Genomic DNA, 16,689 nt, shown 5'->3' with positions numbered 1-16,689 from the left:
TAGGTCTTATAGAGATTGGGTGGTTTTTTAATCGGTGTCATGGGATTTCGTGATTAAAAGTATTTTGATAGGGGTGGGTAGTGGAGCTGTAAATATTCGAATATTTCGAATAATTTCGAATAAGGATAATTTATTTGAATAATTTCAATATTCGACTTTACGGGGCATTCGAATATTCGAATAATTCTGAGTACTCGAATGTTACGGATTATTCGAATAATTCTGAGTATTCGAACATTACGGAGTATTCGAATAATTCTGAGTAATCGAATAATTCGAATTCTGGATTGCACCGAATAGGAATCTAAACGTTTGAAAAGTAAATGATTGTGAAGGGCAATATGAAAAGAATTTCACGATGAAGTGTGAAAAAATATTTCGTATTCAGATTTCTATTCGGCACAACCCATAATTCGATTACTCCGAATATTCGAATACTCTTAATAATTCGAATTATGTTCGAATATTAGAATACTCATAATAATTCAAATAATGTTCGAATATTCGGATACTCCTAATTATTCGAATAATGTTTGAATATTCGAATTATTCGAATAATGTTTGAATATTCGAATTATTCGAATAATGTGTGAATATTCGAATTATTCGAATAATGTTTGAATATTCGAATTATTCGAATAATGTTTGAATATTCGAATAATGTTTGAATATTCGAATTATTCGAATAATGTTTGAATATTCGAATTATTCGAATCTCAAATTCGAATGTTACTGGTATTCGAATACTTAGAATATCCGAATATTCGTGACAGCTCTAGTAGGTAGGTCATAAATAGGATTCAGATGTTTACCTCCTTTTCGATTAGAGATTATTTAAATTTTTGAAGCCAATTACAGTAGAATATTCGCGCAGGAAAGAAGCCACATCCGCCGTACATGGAATTTCAAGATTCCCAGTATAACTCCACTGGTTCCCCGGAGAATCTTCCATTCGCAGAATCAATATTCCACTAAATACTTAATTTTTCATAACCGAATCCCGAACTCCCATCAGACATTCCACAAAGAATGAAGACCAGCTGGTAGTGACCTAATAAGCGATTCCACCTCACATCCACGTCGCCCATAAGGAAATCGGAGAATAAGGTAACTGGTCCACCGGCGGAGCACGTGAAACAACGAAAATCTTTGACGCAGATGCGCATCTGCATTGCAAATGCGCGTTTAAACCTTTTTTGATTCCCTGGAAAGAATAAAGAGGACGATCGCGTCGAGATCGTGGCGCGCCGATTGCGCCACGCTCCCGCCAATAGGACGGCGAGGCTCGCGCGTGCAGTTTGGCAAAAGAGAAACCGGAATAATGTATCGCCGAGGCGTAGAATTCTAAGCAGGCTGCTCGCCGTTTCGTATACGGAAACAGGTTCCTTTTGGCGAATTTCGACCGCTCTTCTTCGCCACCACGGCGCTCCCTGCGCCTCGGAACTCTTCGGCTTGTGATAACGCATCGCCTTTCACTGGGTCCTTCTTTGTAGTCGTTATTCATTTATGACACGCGATTAACAGCATTCGGGTGAAAAATGAGAATCTAACCTGCACCTACTGGTGTTTAATACTTCGTGCTAAGTTTATCTATTTTTAGGTGAATCATTTTTGCATTAATATATGGATAAGTATGGGGACTCAATTGTTGGGGGCTTCAGTTTTATTAAAATTAGGCACTTATGGAATATCGCGGTGTTTAATAATTTTTTATTTAAATTCTATTGAAGTGTCCAAATATTTATTAATTATTAAATTAAGTGGAGATACTTATGTTACTTGAGTTCATGAAATATGAAAGTTTTAGTAGCTTGTTCTTCAGTAAATTCGTTTTTGCGAACTTAATTTCAGAGATATACGAAAAATTGCCCCGGCACATTGGTTAGCGATTCCAGGCACCTTGGTCCGGAGCGCAAAGTGATCCTAAATTGAATATACGACTTTCATCTTGTTTTATGGTCTAGGTTCACTTTTTAAAGCAGCTACTTTTGTATCAAACAAATAAAAATCATGCCACTGCAGGAATTGGGTAAACTTTCTTCATAATGGTTTGGAAAGCAAGTGGCAAGTCTCAGGAAGGAATTACTGTGTCCTTTAAATGTATTTGTTTCGTGGTACGTAGAGCTAATTAAATCGCTGCATAGTTACTCACTCTTGGAGAGTGGCATGTGAAATATTGATAATGTCCTAGGAAAGCCTCGCGATACATCGGGGTTGATAAGTGTTCAGGATTTGTTGGCGTTTCGCTAGTCCATTAATCACCTTGAAAAGGAACAATGAATCAGCGATCGTTCCGCGGGAACTTTCGTTGGGCACCTATGTTGTGCTTCTGTGTGATTGGCAAACAACTATGTACGGCGAACTTTCTCTATCTGCTACTCAATCTTCAGGATATGAAAGTGAAGGAGTTGGTATTAAAATGGAAATGAAAATTAATGTTAACTACCCTGATGAAGGGTCCGAATTTTAAAAGGATGTAGGAGTGATACCATGTCACTAATATCATTAACTGAAACTCAAAAAAAATTTGGAATTCAGAAATTTACGTAAGAACTTGAATCAAACAGTACCAAAAGTTTTGATATATATTCATTTATAAATTTCTCTAATTATCAGAGTTTTGGATTCCACAGTGGATATTTTCAAATTTTGGTACCGAAGGAATATATGAAAGAGTTTACACCGGCATTGTAGATTAGTTTTTTATTCAAAACGTTATCATTTGAAGAATAGTGCCTAGTCATCAGCAAACAGAAATTTTCTGAAGCATCAGTTCGTTTCGGAAAAGTAGATTCCCAAAGGGTGTCGCGATGTAAACCTTATCTGCCGCTTATCTTTATCGACAGACATAGGGTGATCCGATATGTCTCGTCCTTTAGTGGAAAATACGAAAATTCGTAGCGCGGGCGATGATTGAATTGATCAATCATATTAATTGATTTACTGAGCTTTTCCCGCTCTGTGTTGCGTCTGCCTGTATCGTGGGACGGTAAAAAAATGCGGAGGCGATAAAGGTGAAAAGAAATGCTTGAAAATAAAATGTTCATAGGTTCAACGTTTCACACATTTAATAAAGGTACGGTGACATTTTGGGATTTCTTTTGAGAAGTCTGTAGCCTTTCGAGTTTTTTTTTTAAATAACGTAGCCTCCAGATTCTTTTGCCACAAAAAAACATTTATTATCTTCCAAAACTGACTTCCAAATTCCTCAAAAACCTAAGTCAAATTGTCCAAGCTTGCATTTTTCCAAAATCTAAATTCTCAAAGTTAAAATCCCCAATAACACTATCTCATAAGTATGAACCCATTTTTTCAGCGCCAATTTAATTAAGAATTAAAAATTAAAATTTAAGAATTAAAATTTAAGAATTAAAATTTAAGAATTAAAATTTAAGAATTAAAATTTAAGAATTAAAATTTAAGAATTAAAATTTAAGAATTAAAATTTAAGAATTAAAATTTAAGAATTAAAATTTAAGAATTAAAATTTAAGAATTAAAATTTAAGAATTAAAATTTAAGAATTAAAATTTAAGAATTAAAATTTAAAAATTAAAATTTAATAAAGATTAGTTTTAAAAAAGAAGTGATTTTTTTCTGAAGCCCCTTTCCCTTTCTGCGAACGCGCATGCTCATAAATAAATGCCCCATTCCCAGAAAAACCACCCAGCAAGTTTCCAATCCCCCAAAAACAACCGAATGAAACCGCCTAAAAAATTCCCACAGACATCTCCCAATTAATTCGCACCTCGCCCTCGAGCACAACGACACATATCAGCCATTCGCAACGCAGTCCTCCAGAAAGTATTACAAAATCCTATCACAAGATCCACTCACCTAACCCAGAGCCGGAGGAGAAGCAAAACAACCAGTCTTACTCAACGCGCTATGCAATTTCGCCATGAATAACACGCAGGCTGCCTAAACTCGCGTCACTCAATGCGCTCCGCTCGAAAGGGGAAGCTAGATGGCGGGCGGGGAGGTGGCGATGGCGCGCCGATGTGCTGTGTATGTCAGAGGACCAAAGGTGGATGCACATTCTCGTATTATAATTGCACTCGAGGCTGGGACTCGAATGCCATTAAACCAGTCACGATCGCTTGGCCTTGGACTGCAGTTGCACACATTGTCCCCTTCCCCTTCGCCCTTCTTTCACTCCCCCCCTTCCCGGCCATCCCCCCACCCCGCCCTTGCATTTCTTGCCGGTTCTGTCCTCGAGTCCCTCCGCATCCTTCAACGTCTCTTTTTCGGCGCTCCATCGGCCACCGCGGATTATAAATAAGTCGAGTTCTGCGGCGAGTCCATCGAAATCGGGGAAAAGAACGCGGCTTTCGAGAATATTCGCCGCTGCCCGACGATCGCGCCACGAAAAATATCCTCGCGGTCGGCGATGGTTGCGCGAGACGGTTCACCTTGCCTGATATTCTTATTTAACGCGAATGTCACGCTCGGGGGGACATTTTCTTTGCCTTTTTTATTCAGTGGGGGCTGAAAATAGTCGATTATCTTTTTTTGATTCGTCGATGCTGGAAGTTTCGCGGGGGGGGGGGGGGGTTGAGGGATTCTGTGGTATGGAGGTGGTAGAGCGTTATAAAATGAGGGAAAAGTGTGGAGTGACGTTTTCTGGCGCGATGCTTCGTTTTCGAGTAAATCCAGTTCCAAAATTGGGGTAGCAAAAATGCGTTTTAGAAAATCTCGACGATATTTGGAAAACTTTAAGACACTTCTGATTGGAATGTGGTGTGAATCAGCAGGATTTACACTTGAGTCTGTATTTCTTAAATGCACCCGGATGTAAGTGGTCACGGGGTGGACGCTTCAATTTTGGAACTTGTTTTTCTGAGAAACGGGAGGTCGGAGGAGGAAACTTCTTCTCACATTTGCGATTCAGTTTTTATCGTAGAATCATCCTACAGGTTTGAAAAATTCATGACGCGACCCACTTCCATTTTTAATTGTTTTACAGATTTTTTTACAATTCTTTTGTTCATATTCACTGAAATGGAAGCATCCGAGCTGAACGATTAATTTGAACGTGGATGGCAAGGATTCCCCCAGGATTTCCGTTTTGACATCACGTTCGTTGGAGCTCCAGTTGGGGGAAGCAAAGCGCGCGAGCGCAATGGAGCCCCATAAAAATCCGCGAATCGGGCAATGTGTTACGCGTAAAAGCAGGTTTAAGGTGTTGGCGAGTACCCCATAAATTTCACTTTCTTTCTTAACAGCGCAATTTCTCGCCGGGCATTACCATTCCCACCGAAGAATGGGGAAATTATGTAAATGCCGTCGCGACTTCGCCAAGCCGTCTGCCAGTTTCTCTTCGTCTATTTCTGTTTTCGATACGCCCCCCCCCCCACACGCTATCGGCTCGCCGCATCGCCTGCAAAATTAATAAAATCGCTGCCAGGCATCGCGACACGCCAATGGCTTCGATGAAATTGCTTTCATTGCGAGACAATTAACACTTTGACAATCACAGGTTTCGGAGCAGAAACGTGCGAGCTGCTTCAGACTCCAAATTTCTAAATTTTACCATCGATGGATATTGCAGGTCGCATAGTAAACGAAACCATAAATGGAATTACATGGTAGCAGTGGCGGACTCGGTTTAAAAATATTGGTTGCCAAGAGGCAAGGGGGCTCACCCACAACTATAAATTTTAGTGTAAAAGTTAGTTAAGTTAGTTAAGTTAGTTAAGTTACTTAAGTTACTTAAGTTAGTCAAGTTACTTAAGTTACTTAAGTTAGTCAAGTTACTTAAGTTAGACAAGTTAGTCAAGTTAGTCAAGTTAGACAAGTTAGTCAAGTTAGTCAAGTTAGTCAAGTTAGTCAAGTTAGTCAAGTTAGACAAGTTAGTCAAGTTACTTAAGTTAGACAAGTTACTTAAGTTAGTCAAGTTAGACAAGTTACTTAAGTTAGTCAAGTTAGTCAAGTTAGTCAAGTTAGACAAGTTAGTCAAGTTAGTCAAGTTAGTCAAGTTAGTCAAGTTAGACAAGTTACTTAAGTTAGTCAAGTTAGACAAGTTATTCAAGTTATTCAAGTTAGTCAAGTTAGTCAAGTTAGTCAAGTGAGTCAAGTTAGTCAAGTTAGTCAAGTTAGTCAAGTTAGTCAAGTTAGTCAAGCTAGTTAAGTTAGTTAAGTTAGTTAAGTTACGTAAGTAAGTTAACACACAGTAATATTGTTGAAACTTCTATTATATTTTCAAGCTACTAAAAAGGTCATTAACATTTTTACATTTTGTCTGATGTTTAAGGGACCCATTTGCCATGGGACCACTTGCCACTGCATGGTAGTATATTCTGTAGAGTCATATGTCTATTACTTTCCAAGGCAGTGTGTATTTTAGAGTTCCCTAGAATATACGAAAAGTTGATCCAAATTTGAACGTTTTGGGTAGAAGTTTTACCTTGAAGAAACGATAAGGCGTACCAACGCCACGTGCTTCTGAATTTTCTCGTTTCCACTCGTTCCCTCTATTCCTTTGCCACGTGATCCAGGGCAGTTAACCTTTTAAGTAGAACTCTAAGTTCTGATTCGTTGCAGAAGGCTCGTGATAACTGCGATACCAGACACGTGCAGGTTATCAGCTCGAATCAAAGAATTTGCTGTTGAGGTGAAGGCTAGCAGACATTTTCTTATATTCCGAGTATCCTTTGATTGCCCCACTCGCAGTAGCTGATTTAAGAAAAATGGCCCAGGTGGCAAACGTTCTGCGTCACCCTGTATTATAACAAAATTATAAATAAATCGCGTCTGTGGTATGAAAATTATAATAATCCAAAAACGATTCTATCCAACTTTTGGCTACAGGAGCCTTCAGCAACTCTTAAATCAGTCTAAAAACTAAATTATAGCCCAAGTTACATTCTCTGGTCCTTTATACGTCGCACAATGTAAGAAACCTCGGAGCAACAGTGTTGCCAGCCGAACCCTCCATTTGAATTTGAAAAGACGTCGCGAAATTTTTCAATCCTTCTCACACGAGGTCGCCATCGGGAGCAGAGGGGTTGACGATTACGTGTGGATCGGGCAACAAGGTGTGCCGGATATCTCGTCCAGATGCAACTGCAGATGCCCCGGGTAAAAGGAAGAAGACGTGTCCTAAATCGATCTTCTAATCTGTTCCCCGCTAGTAGAGGAGGTGACCTTGGTTCGTGCACGGTCTGTCGTCCACCTGTTTCGCCCGAAAAACGAGAGCGACCTTGGATGTTAATCAAGCCAGATCGTAGTTTCCTCCTCATTTCTGCTTAACGAATTCTGCTCCTCCTTACATCTTCCAGGAAGTCTTTAGTGGCCCCTGTTGCATAAGCTGGGCATTGGAAGGGCGATCGTGGATTCTCGATTCAAATTACTTGAGCCATTTAGCTTTCCACTGCTTCTTTGAGAAATTTCGAGTGCGGTCTTGGTTTTTGAGTGATTTCTGCTAACTTTAAGGTCAGCTATGGAGGCAGTCATTTTTTTAAAATTTTTCTTGTGGAATTAGAATTCTTTTCGAAGTTTTATATTCCTAGATTTTTCCCCACTTTGGGGTGTTTTATTTTAAGAGTTGAAAATAATTGGCGAGAGGTACATTCACTGTCACTCTTCAATCAGAACTGTCAACAGCCATCGCAACTTAAATTATACTAAAAGAAATTGATGGAATTTAAATTGGCCGCTGTGTCAACTGAATTTAGCTTCACGACCTTGGTAACCCCCCAAAGCATGGTGCACCATGCAGAAGAAATCTGGACACGAAGTGTTCTAAACGATTTATTTTTGTATGTTAAAGGTCGCTGTCAGACATTTTATTTTAATGTTCATTCATGACGATTCCGGCGGAAGTAACTGTATCGAGTACCGGTATCTGGTAAGAGACCGCAAAATACGGGAGGGAATTAATTCACAATGGGAGAAGCCCTTCAGCCAGCTGCTGCAATGCAGGATGGACGACGGTCGAGATTCTGAAGTAGTTTCTTTCATACTAAAGACTTCCGTTCTATGCGCGGAATGCGAGTATAGTAACCCAGTGACATGTAAGGAATCCTAACGAAGTGATGCCCTTACTTCCTACACGCCACGGATGACTCACTTGAGCCGCGCGAATGCGACGCGCACTTCCATTACATCAAACGGAAGGGTGTGGAGTCTAATCAGTGTTCGGCTAGACGCAAAAAAATTGTACAATTTTAAAGGGGCCTTTCTGTAACAATTTCATCAAAGGTCTTCTGGTGTTGAACTTGGGAACGACTAGATCCAGGGTAGGAAGGTTTTGAAGTTCACGACTCGTGGCATAAAATTGGGTCATTCGTTGATATGCAATTTGGCAAGCGTGAGTAATTTTATTATTAGTTAATGGTCAAGAAATTATCATCCCCATGTGTTTTGATGTGAACGAGGGAAGGCTGATATGTACAGTATGCATAGGGAATTAAAGGAAAAGGGTGAGGATAAAAAATTGTGGGGCTAATTACCTAGTGAGTCTTTCAGTAAATATTTAGTACCGCTATATTTTATAAGTGAGGTAGAATCTGTTGTCAAAAAACCATTTCCACATGAGTAGAGTCACAATTGTCTTCCAAATGCAGAGAATTTCAGAAGATTATAAAATTACCTGTAATTGGAGTGTCGACTTGTACTGCCAGTCACCTAGTTGCACTCTCAGTCGCCTAGTTGCACCCGCCAGTCACTTAGTTTGACTCCCAGTTACCTAGTTTTACTCCCAGTGCCACCTGATTCTACTCTCAGTCATCTAGTTTTACTCCCAGTGCCGCCTAACTCTACTCCCAGTCACCTAGTTGCCTGCCCACCAACTATTCCCACCACCAGTGTGAAAGAATACCCTGGACATCCTCGTGCAATCGCATCCTCAGCATAAAAACTCCGCATCCATCTTCCAAAGCCAAAGGTTCCTAAACAAAATATCCTCATCCTCGACTCCTCCCGCTATATTCCACCCAGTTTAACCTACAAGGCAGCTTCCCAGCGTTGCGCAGCTCCCTCGACTCCTCAGCCCCAGAGAAATCCCGCAGCACCCAAGCATCCCAAGCCCTGAGGATCAGGTCTCCGTCCGCGGGATGTAAATACACCCAGTCCCGCGGGGCAAGACGCCTCTCACGTGCAGCAAGCCGTCTCGACAACCCTGCGGTACAGTGGAACCAGGTAAATCGTTTCCTGCCCGTAGGAAACGCTCCGACCAGCGTTTATAATGCACGCCACGAGGAGAGGCCAAGAGGAGTCGCGCAGTGGAGCAGTTTCGTTCGAGTCGAACGCTGCCTACGACCGCAGGCGCTAGGGGGGGCAGGGAGGGTCCACAGACACACGCATCGGGGAATGAGGAACGAGGAGGGACTGGTGCAGAACACAACTGGAGAGCGGGAGCGAAAGAGCGGAGGGGCAGGAGAAGGAGGGATGACGGAGGCGAGCACGGAGATGCATACGAGACTGAGGACGACCGTGTGGGGACTTGGGCGAGGGGCCGAAGGGGGGCCTAACGTCGTCCTTAGCTCTCGGACGGTCCGGCCTTGAGACGCAGCGACGCTCAATGCGAATGTAACGCCGCCTGCTGCACCGGAAACTGCAATTCCGTGGGACTAGCTCGCGAGGGAGACGCCGCATCGCGTCGATCGCTCGAAAGATGGTTTCGGAGGGCCTCCGTGGGCCTGACTGCCTTTCAGACAGGTGCCGCGCCGTCCAATCGTGGGGCAGGGGAGGCTTCAAGGGTTGGTAGTTAGGTGCAGGGGTGGGTTTTCGATGTGGCTTAGAAGAGGCACCGTTGCTGGCGAAGAGTAGGAGACTGTGTTACGGGATTGACGTTTGTGGAAATTAAAAATAGGTCTGGGTCGGTGCATTGCTCGCGCGATCGACGCCTGATGGCAATCTTCCAGCCACGATTACGATTCCGGGCACTGTGTAGCGATAGAGGGCATTGCTTATCGATGAGCTTCGAACTGAGGTGCGCAAGAAGTTGGCTTACACTTTGGCTGCCTTCGGTGAGGTTGCATTAATGAAATGGTGGATTGTGTGTGTACCTTTGCGTGGATGAGAAGCATACATGTGAAATCTGTACACTGCAAATTTTCAAGTGGTTTATACGGATTATACCAACTGATCTGAAATTTTCAATTCTGGCATCATGGGGACTCTGAACAGGTCAGACTACTCCATTCAGTTCTATAAAATTAAGAGTCCATTAGTGGCTAGCTACTCCTGCAATAAACGAAAGCAGCAACATGCACGTGGCCCCATGCTCGCACTTTTGCTCATGGCCGAGGCTGCCTCGGTAAAGAGTTGAACGTTCGATAAATTTGGATCTTGATAAGTAGCCTGATTCCTATCAGTCATTCACTTGCTGAAAGAAGAAAACGGCTCCCCCCCCCCCATTCCTTACTGTCTGCGTAGCCACCATATCCCTCCGCATTAAGTATACTGGCTAGCTGGCCAGAAAAATGTAAACCTGTTGCAGTACTTGGAACTAATTGATCCCCGTGCATTCTCATCCCGGGGAATCATTTCCACGGCCACGTTCCGCGGAGAGACGGAATAATGGCCGGCCAGCGAAAAAAGAAACCCGTTTGCCGGTGCATTGCTTGAAAGCATCCGCGGCCGCTTCTCGGGTAGCTATTTTCGCCTAGCTCTAAGGTAAATTTAGTACTGCAGACCAGTTTCTCCGGCACAGTACGGCGAGCCGGCTTATTTCTCGTTTTTACAGCAAGCGGGACGACAGGTCAGGATGGCCGAGCGGTCTAAGGCGCTGCGTTCAGGTCGCAGTCCACTCTGTGGGCGTGGGTTCGAATCCCACTTCTGACAAGAATTTTTTTTCCATCTCCAATCTTCTCCCCTTGAACCTGAACGACTTACCAACGTCCTCTTCGTCGCCTCGCCGATCGTCTCGCGCGATTAAGCGAACTCTGAACTTTTTCCAACGTGGCCGGTACCTTGATACTAGTAAACCAGCTGTATCGAGATTACATAATGCTGGAGATTGCCAACTAGACATGTACAGTCACGTCCATCTGGTACACTCTGCTAATAAACCCCTCGCGGTTGATTCGATCCCAAATGGGGGATATTGCTCCAGGAAAAGCGCCCAGCGCGCCTGAATTTTCAGAGTCGTCCTACAAAGCGTCCGACCGCCGGGACTCGACGTTCCGCCCAGTCCATCGTCTCCTCCAGTCGTAAATTTCCCCGTTGCGCGTTACGAGTCCGCGGCGGGGATTCGCGAGAGGCAAGTGCAGCGATTCCACGCGACGCGTTTTGCGCCCGCGCATTCCTCGGCCATTTCTCAGCGGACTGTACTCTTGAATGTGGCAGGCTGAAGGATGAGGAGGTGGAAGAGGAGGCGGGTGGTAACCTTGGTTAGAGCGTAGACGAGAATAGGGGTAACGCAAGGCGGCGAGGATAGGTGAAATGAGCGCGTTGCTGGGCCCGAAAAGGACGAGAGAGCTGCTTTTGTGCAACGCATTCTCTCCTCCTCGTTGAACAATAACCTGCAACGCGCGTCCATGTTCAGGCGATCTGGAACGGGCGTACCGGCACAGTTTCCAGCTGGACGCGGCTATCGAGCTGGTAGCCGGGTTTCTTTCCAGATCGAAACTGGGCTAATCATTAGACAGAAGGTGGCCCTGGTCCGGGGTCCTATATGGCGTAATCCCGCGACTGTAAAGGGGCCCTATGGGTTCACCCTGCTGCAGTTGTCGAAATAAATAACGGGGCCCAGCGTTAAAGTTTAAAGCCAGTCTGGCTGGCACACATACACCATGGCGCTGATTCGCCTGCCTCCGTTCTCCCCTATGCCTCGCCGTAACCTTGAGAGTCGTTCAGGCGACGGCCATCTTGCCGAGATGCACTTTTGTTTTTTGCTTATCCAAGACTCGCCGGTCTCGCTCCCGTCTCTCCCTCTCTTCCCTCTTCTTTTCGCGGCTCTTTTTATCCTCCTTCACCTAACAGCTTCTACCGCTCCCTCTCATTTTAGCCGACCGTGCCTCCATCTCTCTCCGAACCCCCCCCCCCCCCCGGCACGCAATTCTTTCTGCCTCCAGAAGCGCCCCCACTCCGCCAGGGATCCTCCGCGTCCAGAGTGCTTCAACATCGCGGCGAGTCGCGCTGCTGTTCTCCATCCGTTCGTCCTACATGCCTCCTACCACAGATTGCCAAGAGAATGCAACCAACCTTCCACACGGCTTCTCGTCTCTCCTCTTCCTCTCCCGGCTCCGTCCCTCCTGCCCCCGCGGCGTGCTCCACTCGCCGCTGTTTAGACGGCCTAACGACCAGGGGCCCCGCGCCACGATGAAATTTCGCGTAAATAACGCGCCGGCGACGCTCTGACCCATTCGCGATCGGGCGAGCGGAAAAGGTGGAAAGGTTTTTATCAAACGGGTCGCAGCTTCGTGCTCCAGTGGCCCAATTTTCAAGGTAGGTCGGTCACGTGGGCCGCTTTGTGCCGGGAACAAACGGACACACGTGCCGTACCTGGTATCAGCGCGCGAGTGACATTGCTTCCTCAAACGGGGCGGTGTACTGGGTCCTCTGGTCCAACTGGGATGATGCGCGCGTTTTGGATGGGTTTATTGGACAGATATTGGCTCGCGAGATTCCGCTCTCTGTTGGCCATCTTGCGGAAATCGCGAGGATGGAGATGCAATGGAAATGCATCTATGCCATTTTTAGGTGTAGAGGTTAGGTTTGTTGGGGTGCTGGGTTTAGGGTGTTCGACTTGGGCATTAGCTTTAGTTTGAATTCTAATGAAAGTACGGGTGATTTGGAACCTGATTCAAGTGGAATTTGTCGAAGAAGTTTCACGAATTTAAGAATTAAGTTTTTTTTAAAAAAAAACAGCAGGGTCTGTGGAACCGCTTTGGTATGCCTTGACTTCTGCGCAGGAAAATATGTTCAAAATGGTACGCGTGCAGCGTAATTCACTCAGCTTCGGTGGCTTCGTTTGAGCTATTGAGTCACCCGCCATAAATTAATAAAGGCTCCGCTTGTTTTGACGGTGAGACGCAATGGTTATTGACCAGCAAAGCAATGAACTCCGACGCGACGGTGTGTCGCACAATTTCTGAAACCTTATCGCTCGTTTCTCTTTGGGGGAGCATCTTTCTGCTGTGAATGCCAACGTCGTTCGCTTTTGTTCCCAACTTCTGCAGCTAACTAAGCAACGAACACTGCGCGCGCGTGAGACACGCTAGCCACAACTTCGCCTTATCTAAATGTGGCATTAAAACGAATAATAACTGCCTTAACATAATAAGCTGCACAGAAACTTCTTACTCTCCACTTGGGGTGGAGATTGAAACAGTAAAACGGAACTTAAAAAATAAGTCTAAAATCGAAATAGGGGAGTCAACCCTCAGCACATGCCCCTAAAATTCCCAAATTCTTCACAGGACGTCCATCGTTAAATCTTCACCCTCCAAACTTAAACAATCCAATTTCTACAAACTTCCATTCTTAAACTTCATTACCCCCCCAGCACTTCTCATCTTCTCATTCTCATCCTCAGTGCCAGCAATCTCTCAAAGATCGGCGGTAAGTGAATTTCAAAATCCACCTGCAATCGACCATCAAACCCTTTGCATCCACGGCTTTGCTCCTGACGAAAAAGAAAGTTCGCCAGCGAGCGGCCGCAAGGGCAAAACGGTGGCGGCGGTGCGCGCGCGTCCTCCCGTGGTCCGAATTTCGTGCGGCGTCGAGCGATAGGGCAGTGGCTCGGCGGTGGCGCCACCGTCGAGGCCGACGGCAGAGCCGGGAAGCAGGCGGCCGGCGCACAAGCCGCGCCGAGCGCCGCAGTCGCGCGCTTGCACTCTCAGCGGTGAGCGGAGTCTGTGACGTGCGTAAATAAGCTCCCGAGGAAAGCGGTCTTTTGCCTCCTGTTTTCATTTCGGCCCGCGATACCGCCCGCCTCCACGGCACGTCGGCCCCGAGCTGGCCAGCCGTCATCGATTCACGCGGTCGCGTCGGTCCGTGACGACGTCGTTGTACGCGGTGGATTCGTGCACGCGAGAGACATCAACGTCGCTCCCCTTTCACCGCCGCGGTGCGTCTATCGTCGCCAGGGCGTGAGAGAGCGAGAGGGAGGCCCGACTTGGACGTGGGGGGAACGTGGACGACGAAAACGACGGCCAAGACGACGGGGACGGACGGTTCCGCCGTTGGCTCTCTCCGCGGGCGAGTTTTCGGGATCGTTGCACGCACCGTCCCGCGGTCGCGTGGTGTACTTCGTCCCCGAGGGACCGAAACGCCAGAGGATTCGATCGGGAAGCAGTGACGTGTGCTACACGTGTATACCTTGTGCACAAGTGTTTGCCTGTTTCGGGGGCCTGACGCGTTAGAAAGGAGCAGCGTGTCAGTCGGAGGCCACCAGCGGGATTTCACGGTGTATACCTCGTCGTTATGTGAGTATACATGGACAGCATTTCTCTTTTTCGCGGCGATTCGGATAGGATTGGTCGTTGGGGGGAGGGGAGGGAGGGGGTCGCGTGGCGCCTTGTTTTGGAGCTCTGTCGTGACGTTTCCCCGCGGTGCCACCGCTGATCTTGGCGCTCTTTATGGGACAGGACGATTTGTTTACATCTGTCGCAGAGGGGGAGGGGGCAAAGTATGTGTGAGGTAGGTTCGCGGACGAATGTGCGCCGCGAGGTCGCGTCCGTTGCGGACAGTGGGTCGGTGGAGATTTTTGAAAAGGCTATTGGGACGTTATATACGTTTGGTTGTTACGCCGATGTGAATTGGATTCGGCTGGGTTTCGGAGGATGACTTTGAGGATTTTGGAGTAGCCTTGTGGGAATTGGGGAACCGGTGACAGGTTTTCGGAGCGTACCACTTTCAAGTGCTGGGAAGTGGGGCTCCAAGTCCGAGAGTTGGATGTATTTTTTAGACAGGTGCGTTGGGAAAGTCAACGGCAATTTGATCGAAGCGGTACATTGGAATATGAAATTAAAAATTTGAGGTTATGTTCGCGTGACTGTTTTCGAATTTCTTTCGCATTCTTGCAGCCCACTGCCTCGACGCAAGGAAAAGTGGTGCTGCGAATAAACGGGCTTTTAAAATGTAGCATTCCTTTTCTGACTTTATAATAAATGTGTAATTGAGACTGTGATACTTCCACCGTGTTTTCTACCGATGCATCCCAGTACTAAATGTTCGAGGAACAATCTTGGCGCCAATTTCAAATGAAACACTCCCATTTTTTTTATGTTGGTACTAAGGCAGTGCCTCCATTTTACTTTTTATTTGCGATTCACCGTCGAGTTCCCAACTTCGCGCAATAATTATTTAATATATATCACTGTGTTTTTCGTGAGTTATCTATTACTCAATTCTACTTCGCGTGTTATTTATTACGCCCATTCAATTTCTCTTTCCCAGTCACTATCCAAAAGCCATGCTCTCTTATCAACTGCATACGCTCAACAGCGTGCAGTGACTTCTGCACTGCCACGGTCAACACACTGCTCTAGTCAACTTAACCAAGTTCGATCTGGGACTTCCACCATCATAACACTAACAATAAATTTCCGCTGACATTAACGCGAAATCATAAGCACAAGCATCGCCCATCTAAAGGTATCGCGGGCCTTTATTACCAATAAATACCAGAAAACGTATCGGGAATAGCACTACTTCTAAAAATACTCGTGTCGACCAATGTAGACACGCGATAGGTTCTTCCGGTAGCTATGACAACGTCCATAGTCAAGGTACACGCCACTGCAACCTATGCCCATCGCCTGTCCAGCCTTTCACATTCGTTTCCTATTGAAATCTGTCCGTTGGACGTTCAGTGTGTCACGTATTTGAACTCGAGTCGCCCGGGCACGTTTTTTTTTGTGGTGGTCAGTGCCTTCGTGTTTACACGGAGATTAGTTGGAGCGGAAAGCAGCTAGAGACTCGAGCACCAGCTCCCAGGTGGCCTTTTGTTTGCGCATGGCGATCAAGGTGTCCCTCGCCACCGTTCTTTTTTTTTTGTCTCCGTAGTCTTTGAAAATTGCACGCTGCGGTCGCGTTGGAAGCGGGCACGAAATCAGCGCGTCTCTCGCGCGATCAAAGCCTGTCGTGGGGGGCTGCGTGACCATTTCTCAGCGCGAACGACGTGTCCCTCGCAACGAGTCCGTTCTTATTACAAATTCAAATTTAACGGTTGACTGCCGCCGCTTGGAAATTTAAATCTTCAGATATCGCTGCTGATTGAAACGAATACGGCCGCGCTCTGGCTTTGGAAACGGTAGTTTGATGTTCCCCAGACAGATCTGAGTCGCTGGAGACAACTTGTCGTGTGAGCTGGATCGTTTTGAAAATCGTCTTGTATATTTGCTAATTCGATTTCGAGCTGCTCTGAGTAATAAATATTGTAACTCTGAGATGCTGGGTTTTAATTCAGGGATTTTTTTTAAATATATTCGCTTGGTAGATCGTCGTTTCCCAGCATGCCTGTGGATCATTCTCACGTGTAGGTTTGCGCCACTGGCGATACGGTAGAACGAGATTGTTTTGAGAGTCTGGTCGCTGTGGGAAATTTTTAAGTAATAATTGTGATATTTAACACACCTGAAGAAGCAAATATTATCAGGCTATATAGACTGAAAATCCGCGGGGCATTTTTATGAATTGAAGAAAATCTTTTCACGGAAAATTAAATTTTATCCCCAAATTTATATCGATCTTTCCAAATCTGTTGCACTAAAAAGTGAAGCATACCGTCTCCTCAAAA

At 45.6% G+C, this 16,689-nt stretch overlaps 1 protein-coding gene and 1 non-coding gene across 2 annotated transcripts in view; both read left to right on the top strand.

Moving 5' to 3' along the window:
• The first annotated feature begins 10,704 nt into the window (after window positions 1-10,704).
• On the top strand, window positions 10,705-10,787 carry Trnal-cag (transfer RNA leucine (anticodon CAG)). The gene has a single exon. It is a non-coding gene; the product is annotated as a tRNA-Leu (tRNA).
• Window positions 10,788-13,757: 2,970 nt separating this feature from the next.
• LOC143376942 (uncharacterized) overlaps window positions 13,758-16,689 on the top strand; it is a 137,043-nt gene continuing 134,111 nt past the window's right edge. Inside the window, exon 1 of the mRNA XM_076827746.1 lies at window positions 13,758-14,374. The gene's annotated coding sequence lies outside the window, so the exon portion shown is untranslated. The remainder of the gene's footprint in view (window positions 14,375-16,689) is intronic.

The sequence above is a fragment of the Andrena cerasifolii genome, chromosome 15 (genome assembly GCF_050908995.1).
Source record: "Andrena cerasifolii isolate SP2316 chromosome 15, iyAndCera1_principal, whole genome shotgun sequence".
Classification (NCBI taxonomy): domain Eukaryota; kingdom Metazoa; phylum Arthropoda; class Insecta; order Hymenoptera; family Andrenidae; genus Andrena; species Andrena cerasifolii.
This window is presented reverse-complemented; position numbering and strand designations above follow the sequence as displayed.